This window comes from Vulpes vulpes, chromosome 9 (assembly GCF_048418805.1).
Source record: "Vulpes vulpes isolate BD-2025 chromosome 9, VulVul3, whole genome shotgun sequence".
Classification (NCBI taxonomy): domain Eukaryota; kingdom Metazoa; phylum Chordata; class Mammalia; order Carnivora; family Canidae; genus Vulpes; species Vulpes vulpes.
Genome location: NC_132788.1, coordinates 6632130 through 6640000, shown reverse-complemented (window position 1 = coordinate 6640000; position 7871 = coordinate 6632130). Strand labels below are relative to the sequence as shown.

General features: G+C 41.0%; 1 pseudogene; it reads left to right on the top strand.

Moving 5' to 3' along the window:
* The first annotated feature begins 4301 nt into the window (after positions 1-4301).
* Positions 4302-7032, top strand: LOC112925450 (UDP-glucuronosyltransferase 1A8-like; annotated as a pseudogene).
* Positions 7033-7871: the final 839 nt, after the last annotated feature.

Sequence of the window (7871 nt, the reverse complement as noted above, 5' to 3'; positions counted from 1 at the left end):
CTTGGAAGCTCTGTATCTCTCCTATTCTGAATGAGAGCCTTGCTGGATAGAGTATTCTTGGCTGCATGTTCTTCTCATCTAGGACCCTGAATATATCCTGCCAGCCCTTTCTGGCCTGCCAGGTCTCTGTGGAGAGGTCTGCTGTTAATCTAATATTTCTCCCCATGTAAGTTAGGGATCTCTTGTCTCTTGCTGCTTTAAGGATCTTCTCTTTATCTTTAGAATTTGCAAGTTTCACTGTTAAATGTAAGCTGTTGAACGGTTTTTATTGATTTTAGGGGGGGACCTCTCTATCTCCTGGATCTGAATGTCTGCTTCCCTCCCCAAATTAGGGAAGTTCTCACCTATGATTTGTTCAAATATGCTTTCTGGTCCTCTGTCCCTCTCGGCACCCTCTGGAACCCCAATTAAACAGATTTTTTCTTCTGAAGCTGTCATTTATTTCCCTTAACCTTTCCTCATGGTCTTTTGTTTTTCTCTTTTTTCCTCAGCTTCCTTCCTTGCCATCAACTTGTCTTCTATGTCACTCACTCTTTCTTCTACCTCATTAACCCTCATCATTAGGACATCCAGTTTGGATTGCATCTCATGTAGTTGATTTTTAATTTTGGCCTGATTAGATCTACATTCTGCACTCATGAAGTCTCTTGAATCCTTTATGCTTTTTTCCAGAGCCACCAGTAGCTTTATAATTGTGCTTCTGAATTGGCTTTCTGACATCCAATTGTAATCCAAAATCTGTAACTCTGTGGCAGAGAGGACTGTTTCTGATTCTGACTTTTGTGGTGAGTTCTTCTTTCTCGCCATTTTGCTCAGTGCACAGTGGCTAAAAACAAGTTGTACTGGAAAAACGAAGAAAAAAAAAGAAAAAAAAGGAGGGGTACCCTTTGGTTCTATATACTGTAATTCCCTCGACTTCCCCTGGAACTTTCCAGCGCTGCTCAGTCAAGAACTTGCTCTTCCCCTGTCCTTCCAGCTGGTCTTCTGGGGGAGGGGCCTGCTGTGCTGAAGCTCAGGTGTGTGCACCTGAGGGAGCTGCCTGGCCCCCTGCCAGGTGCACGGCTCAGTGGGAGCTGTTTACCCCATGAGGCCCCTGTCCCCTGGCAGCCCGCTCTGTCCCAGGCACAGGGTGACGCCAGGAGGAACAACACCACTGGCGGCGGCCAGATCTCCATCCCTGGAGTCAGCTCCTGCAGTGACTCCCCACAGTCTCCCAGTCCACAGGGGCCTGGGTGCTCCAGGGGGCAGGGGGCGCTGACCTGCACAGCACGGGGCCATCCGGCAGCAGGAGCGGCCTTGCTGTCCTGTGCCCTCCCTGCCTCCACCTGTGCCAAGGGGAGCACAGAGTCCAGGGCTGTGTCCCCCGGTGCCCTGGGCTCCGGGGCCTTCGCTGCTGGGATCCTACTCCCGGCCGGGTGGCCCCTTCCACGGGGAGCCGCCCCCTGAGCTGCTCCTGAGGCTCCACCGGGTGCGCGCTCCAGGCCTTTACAGAGCTCAGCCCGCACAGTGCAGAACTCTAACCAGGGCGCCCCTCCTCTGTTAGTGACCCCAGGAACCTGGAGGCCCCAATGCCCCTCCTGCAGTTCTTCTCAGGTTCCCTGCTAAGCGCCTTTCTGTCGGGGAAGAATCTGGTGCGGATTTTTAAAGTTCCTGATTCTCCGGGGCAGGGCTCTCCTGCCCTGAGGCTGTCCCTGCCCCCCTTAGCCTGGCTCCTTGGGGAGGCCACTTGATTCTTTTTTATTCCACCCCTCCCATCCCCCACCCCCCCGCCTTCCTACCTTGTTAGAAGCAAAACCTCTTCTCTCTGTAGCGTTCCAGCTATTCTCTCTTTAAATCTCAGGCCGAATTCATAGGTTTTCAGGATGATTTGAAGTTATCTGGGTAAGTTGGTGGGGACAGGTGACATGGGGACCCTACTCTTCTGCCATCTTCCCTCGCCCCCCCCCCCCGGGGGGGGGTTATCTTCTGATATATCACCCCAGATTCACATCTCCAGCCTCCTATTTTGCAAAAAGTGGTCACTTTTCTATTTGGAGAGTTGCAGCTATGCTTTTCTTAGATCCGTGGTTAAGTTTGCAGGAGTTCAGGATGATTTAGTACTCTCTAGCTGAATTCCTGGGAGCAGATAAAACTAAGGCCTCCTTCTCATCTGTCTTCTTGGACCCTCTCCTGATTGGTTTTTTAAAAATGTGTATTTATTTAATTATTTTAGAGAGAGAAATAGAAAACTTGAGCAATGAGGGGGAAGGGGGGCAGAAGAAGAAAGAGCATCCTGAAGGAGACTCCCCGCGATGAGCACAGAGCCTGACTTGGGGCTCCATCCCAGGACCCTGAGATCAGGGCTTGGGCTGAAATCAAGAGCTGATTGCTTAACCAGCTGAGCTACCAGATGCCCTGAAATATGATTGATTATTGAGTATTTATCTTGTATCCTGCAACAATGCTAAACTAACTTATTTGTTCTAGGATATTTTGTAGATTACATTGGAATTTCTACAGCGACGATCACATTATCTGTGAGTAGCGCAGTTAGAGTTTTCTTTCCAAAATGGAGGCCTTTTATTTTTCTTGACTGACTGCACTGGTTAGAATCTCCAGAACAATAGGAATAGAAGTGGTAGGATGGTCATCCTTGACTTGTATGTGATTAGGAGTAAAGCATTCAGTCATTCATCATTAAGTATGTTGTTAGTTATGGGTTTTTCCACAGATGCTCTTTATTAGGTTTAGTCCTTTCTCTTCCTATCCTAGAATTGTGAAAATTTTGATCAGGAATGGATGTTGGATTTTTTCAGATACCTTTTCAGTGCCAATGGAAATGATTATAAGCCATATAATCATTTTCATAAGGATGATTTATTTATATGGTTAATTACCTTGATTGATTTTCTAATGATAAAACAGTCTTGTATTCCTGGAATAAGACCCACCACCTTTTGTATATTATTATTATTATATATATTTTATATATCCATATATATATGGTATATATATGCATATATATAATTTTTTCTAAACCATATAATCATTTCTATAGGCATGATTTATTTATATGGTGAATTGCCTTGATTGATTTTCTTTTTTTAAAAGATTTTATTTATTCATGAGACACACACACACACACACACACACACACACACAGAAGCAGAGACACAGGCAGAGGGAGAAGCAGGCTCCATGCAGAGAGCCTGATGTAGGACTCGATCCTGGGTCTCTAAGATCATGCCCTGCCCAAAGGCAGGCGCTAAACTGCTGAGCCACCTAGGGATTCCCCACCTTGATTGATTTTCTAATGATAAAACAGCCTTGTATTCCTGGGGTATAAAATATATTTTATATACATTTGTATTTTTAAATTTAGTTTGCTAAATCTGGTGTTGAATTTTTGCATTATATTTATGAGGGGTATTGGTCTTTGCATTTTTCTTTTTTTTTTATTTGATGTCTTTATCTAGTTTTGGTATGTGGCAATGCTGTTCTCATAGACAAACTCTGTGGCCTCATAGAAAGATTAGGAAGTTCTCTTTGGTATTGTTCTCTAGAATATATAATTTCCTGTTTTCAGAGTATATTCTGAATAATAATTTATTTATTTCTTCCTCCAATGTTTGGTAGCTTGTATCAAGGAAGCCATCTAGCTTGAAATTCTATTTGTAGGAACTTTGAATTCAAACTTAATTCAACTTATTTTTACTTAATTTATGTAATATTTCTCTGTTAAACTATAATAGTTTGCATCTTTGAGGAATTTATCCATTTCTCTAATTTGTAGATATAGTGACATAAATTTGTTCTTGGTATTCTTTCTTATTATCCTTTTAACATCTGTGGAATCTGGAGTGATGCCACCTCTCTCATTCCTGATGTTGGTAATTTTTTCTTCTCTCTTTTTTTATGATCAGTTTGGCTAGAGCTTCATCAGGTTAATTCATCTTCTCAAAGAACCAGCTTTTGGGTTCATTGATTTTCTGCTATTGATATCTATTCTGAAGTAAGCCATCCAGAAAGATTGATCATGTGCCTTCATTTTTGTTTCTTAGACATTCATCTGAAAGTCCATCAGTCCCTCATATAAACGGTGACTAAGCAAATATTATTATTTGTCTAGTATTAGTTTGGGCAACTCAGAAGAAGCCATGTTGGCTCCTAACAAAGATTATGCCCCCAGGTTGGCTTTAGAATCCCTCAGTAAATGCTTCTCAGGGTCTTATCTGACATACACCCATAATTGCACTCACACAGTGCAATCCAGTCCAATGGAACAAAAAGTCCTTGTGTGCTTTCCATGTGTGAGGCATAGCATGGGTCCTGTAGAAGGAAAGTGCAAATATGAAGAAGATATACCCTCTGGCGTCAACAAGTACTCAGTAGAGTTTGGGAGACAGATACAAAGATTCCTGCAGGTGGGTAGCAGGCCAAAGTAGGTCAGCCTTCAGCAGAGAGGTCTAGACAGAGGAATGCAGAAGCCCAGAGGAAAGAGAGAGGATGCCTAGCAGAGTGCTTCTGGCAAGCTTCAGGCAAGTGACCACCCACTGCATGTGATGTGTGTAGGGAAAGTGATTGAATATAGAGGACAGTCCTATTCCATCTGTCAATCCCTAGAATGGTCCATGGAGGCAGGATTTGGCACTCTTAACCTTTTGTAGCCCACAAAGGGTTTGGAAGTGGAAAAACCGGTGGCAATGCCAGGCTTTTTAGAGGCTCTTGCGAATACAGTTCCATTGTCCATGAGGACGCTAGTGGTAAGTGACTTCATGTCCTCCTTGGAAACTGGGATGCCAATCTCTTTCTGGGCAAAATTGTCATGTATCCTGAGGATAACCCAAGCTTTCCTTGGAAAAAATCACCTTAATTGATATTTACTTTCCTTTTTATCACTCTGAGTCCTCAACATGTTGTCTAATAATTCTGTTTTTAGAAGAACATTGCCATGCCATACAGTGCATGATCTTTGTCCAAGGCATGGATCAAATGGTACTGCTATCTGGAAAATTTACAATTGTGTTTGTCAGCAAATGCTACTCATTCATGATTGTTCTTACCAATGCATCACTGGCAATGAGTGTAGTTTTTTTTTTTCATGAATGTGTAAATACACGCCCTCTGCTGGGCGGGCTTTGTGGCTGTACATCTTCCAAGGACTGACTCTATTACACCAGCTCAGAACCCAAGCAGCTGGATTGCCCTGGGCTGCAGTTTTCCAATGGCTGCCACAATTTTGACCGGCTTTCCTCTGTTGTGTGTGTGTCTCCTGCTGACATCTGGCTTTGCTGAGGCAGGCAAGCTGCTGGTAGTACCCATGGATGGGAGCCACTGGTTTACCATGCGTTTGGTTGTGGAGCAACTCATCCAAAGAGGGCATGAATTGGTTTTAATCATACCAGAGGTGAGTTGGCAACTGGGAAAATCCTCCAATTTTACGGTGAAGACTTATTCCACTGCTTACAATCTGGAGGAGTTGAATCAGATGTTCAAGACTTTCTCTGACTCTCACTGGAATATTCGGCAACAAAGTTTACTTACTATGTTCTTAGATTCATCCAGTGATGTTTTTGAACACCTTTTTTTACATTGTAAGAATTTGTTTAGTGATCCAAAATTAGTAGAATACATAAAGGAGAGTTCTTTTGATGCAGTGTTTCTGGATCCTTTTGATATGTGCGGCTTAATTGTAGCCAAGTATTTTTCACTTCCATCTGTGGTCTTCACCAGGGGATTATTTTGCCATTTTCTTGAAGAAAGCACACAGTGCCCCAGTCCTCCTTCTTATGTTCCCAGAATTTTTTTAGGGTTTCCAGATGCCATGAGTTTCAGAGAGAGAGTGTGGAATCACATCTCCCACTTGGAGGAACATTTATTTTGCCACTATTTTTTTAAAACTCCTTTAGAAGTTGCATCTGAGATTCTCCAAACGGCTGTCACGCCTTATGATCTCTATAGCCATACGTCAATTTGGTTGTTAAGAGCTGACTTTGTTTTTGACTATCCCAAACCTGTGATGCCCAACATGGTCTTCATCGGAGGCATCAACTGCCAGGAGGGAAAGCCATTGCCAAAGGTAAGTTACCTCTTCTTTTGTGTAGTAAGAATAATCTGGCTTTGGACATTAAAAAAAAGATTCCTTATTGAACTGTCATTTCTCATTTACAATCATCACATCTGGAAATCTTTCTCTAGTTAAATGAATTATTTTTGCCAATTAATTGCATCATGTGTCAACAAATCTTATAAAGCTGTGCTCTTTGATATGCACATGTATACAATTGTATAATTGTACATAATTTCCAGCCTGTGTTTTGTAGTACTATCCTTGTGAAACTACCAAAGAACACAGTAAGAAATGAAATTTCCCTCTTTGTTAATCTAATGCCATCCTTTATAGGAAAATGCCCTTAGAAGTTTAGTATGGTGCTTGTCCCATTTTTCTGAAATTATTTTATATATATGCATATATCTAATGCAAGGTCTCATGCCTGTTTTATTAAAATAAAATCTAATAATGGATTGGACCTATTGTTCTTTATCTTGGGTTTTCCACTTACTAAAAAATTATGAACATCTTTAAAGTCAATCCATACAAGTCTGTTGCATTCCTTTTATTGAAGATTTTATTTATTTATTTATTTATTTATTTATTTATTTATTTATTCATTCATTCATTCATTTGAGAGAGAGAGAGCGCACAAGCACAAGCAGGGGGACAGCAGAGGGAGAGTGAGAAGCAGACTCTTCACTCAGCAGGGAGCTCAATGCAGGGCTAGATCCCAGGACCCTGGGATCATGACCTGAGCCCAAGACAGACACTTAACGGACTGAGACACGCAGGCGACCCTTTCGCATTCTTTCTAATAGCGCATAAATTCTTTACTTTGGATGCACCACAATTCACTCAACCAAGTCATACTGATATTGAAGCTTTTTCCCCACTGTGTCCTTTATGAGCAAGACTGCACTAAACATTCTTAAATAATTTGTTTGCATTCTCACATTTCCACATTCTTGCTCTTCTCTCTGTAGGCTGAATGTCCTTAGGAGTAGGGGTTGCTGGGCCAAATGGTACACGCATATTACCTTTTAATTAATTTGACAAATTGCTTTCAAAAGATTGAACAATCTGACACTTTGGTCAACAAGAAATGAGAGCTCTAGTTTTTCCATACCCTCTCCAGCTTCAGATGGTGTCAGATTTTTAAAATTCTTTTGGCAAAAGAATTCTATATAGCTGCTTCAATTTTCAAAGATTGTCCACTTAATTTCATCTTATGGGAATTATGTATTCACATCCTTTAATCGTTTTTCTAGGGCCATTTGTCTTTTTTACAGCTAATGATTTTAAGTCTTTTGAGTAGAAGGACTATTATTATTACACTTTTTATGAAGTCTAAGTATTTTTTCATTGGCTCTTCTTCATCTTTTGTCATATATGGTTTTTCATTTTTGGTTAGTCAAACTTGTTAACGTTTTTCCTTTTGGTTTCTGGGTTTCAACTTGTCTGGGTTTTCCAAGCCAGAAATATACAAATGTCTTCCATGCTATTTCTTAGTATTTTTAATTCCCCCATTGTTAAGAGTTATACTTTTTTATGGTGAAGAATTTACATGGTGTAATGATCTAACTTTGTTACTTTTCTAAATGGGTAGTCATTGTCCCAATATCATGTAATAAAAATATCCATCCTTTATGTGTGGAATTGAAGTGTGTCTTTATTGTATTTTAAATTTACATATATGTTTGCACGTACTTTGAACTCTCAGTTTTGTTCCATCAATTTATTTATTTACTCATGTGCCAGTATCATATTTTGATTGTAGTAGCTTTAGTGCAAGTTTTAACATGTTTTAAAGTAAGCATCATACTCACTATTTTTCTAA